This window comes from Sinocyclocheilus grahami, unplaced genomic scaffold (genome assembly GCF_001515645.1).
Source record: "Sinocyclocheilus grahami isolate Dianchi unplaced genomic scaffold, SAMN03320097.WGS_v1.1 scaffold20422.1, whole genome shotgun sequence".
NCBI lineage: Eukaryota > Metazoa > Chordata > Actinopteri > Cypriniformes > Cyprinidae > Sinocyclocheilus > Sinocyclocheilus grahami.
Window position 1 is genome coordinate 1,913 of NW_015518021.1, and position 1,321 is coordinate 3,233.

At 32.9% G+C, this 1,321-nt stretch overlaps 1 long non-coding RNA gene across 1 annotated transcript in view; it reads left to right on the forward strand.

Annotated features, from left to right (window-relative positions):
- LOC107579811 (uncharacterized) overlaps positions 1-1,166 on the forward strand; it is a 2,508-nt gene extending 1,342 nt beyond the window's left edge. The window contains exons 3-7 of the long non-coding RNA XR_001608537.1: positions 301-336; positions 422-466; positions 770-862; positions 953-991; positions 1,089-1,166. This is a non-coding gene — a long non-coding RNA (uncharacterized lncRNA). The remainder of the gene's footprint in view (positions 1-300; positions 337-421; positions 467-769; positions 863-952; positions 992-1,088) is intronic.
- The last annotated feature ends 155 nt before the right edge of the window (positions 1,167-1,321 follow it).

A 1,321-nucleotide genomic window follows, 5' to 3' on the forward strand; every position in this document is an offset into this window, starting at 1 on the left:
CCCAGCGCTGGGTTATATTTAACCCAGCATTTTTTAGAGTGAAGCAATTCTGACTTTTTTTCTGATATAAACTCACAATTACGTGACAAAAGTGTCAGAATTATATAGAGATAAAAATTTTATAGAGATAAAAAAATCACGGAATAAGATTCCATAGCTTAAACTTATATGCTAACACATTAGCAGTCATTTTAAGGAATGAAAACCACTTCATGATGACACTAGGACTGACACAGACATGAAGAATGAACTCTACACTTGCATAATTTTCTTTTCTACAAATTTTCTTTCTTTTTAAAGAGGTTGACGGTGCGCCCGACACATCAGACACAAACAGTAAGATTCATATCACAGCCTTCCCTTTTGTTTGAGATGTATTTGAGTGAAGCATTGCCCAAACTAACAGCTCGACCCATTTCAGGTGACAAAAGCCTGGATGAAGCCACCAGCGGCCCAGATTCGATAGGTATAACCTGCACATCAGTTTCCTAAACACACAACAATGCAATGTGTCGTTTCGTACAAATATGAAAATGCATTTCTTAAAAATTTTACTCTCCATGTATGATTTCCATATAACGACCAATATATTAACAAGTATTTTTTTATAAAGACTATCTGATTAAAATACACAAAAGGCAAAGTGAATCCAAACTATAAAAGGCACGCATCCCATTCAAATATATAATTTCCTAACAATAGCAGGAGTAAATTGCAAAAACATGTATTTGTTATGCAGTTATATATTTGATTTAAATTTCTTTATCAGACACAACAGATACTGATAGTGACACAGAAAAAGACACAGACACAGATACTAATACAGAAACAGATGCATCACAGCAGAAGACAGGCGATTCAGGTGGGTGAAAGCCAAATATCTATTTTCATAAATACAGAATACACGTGTGCAAAATACCCTCAATGAAGGACTTTCCTTTATCTACTGCAGATGAGAACAACGAGAAACCATCAGCGGAGGACAGCAAAGGTATGAGAGATCACAGAAACAAACCAGAAGTCAGATCAGATAGATTGCCTCATAAGATGATGCCAAGTCGATTTAAATATGTTATATAATATTTCAGATGCAGATCATGTTGATACACATTCAAAAGAAGAGGAATCTACAGGTAAACAAACACACTTACTGAAAAAAAGACACATTTATGTGTGAATAATAAAAAGATTTTGTCATTATTTACCAATTGTTTAAAAGTTAACTAAAATTACAAATTGTATTGGTTTTAGTTTCTAAAAATATATATTTTTAAACGTTCTTGGTAATTGAAATAAAGCTGACATAAAATAAAATCTTGCA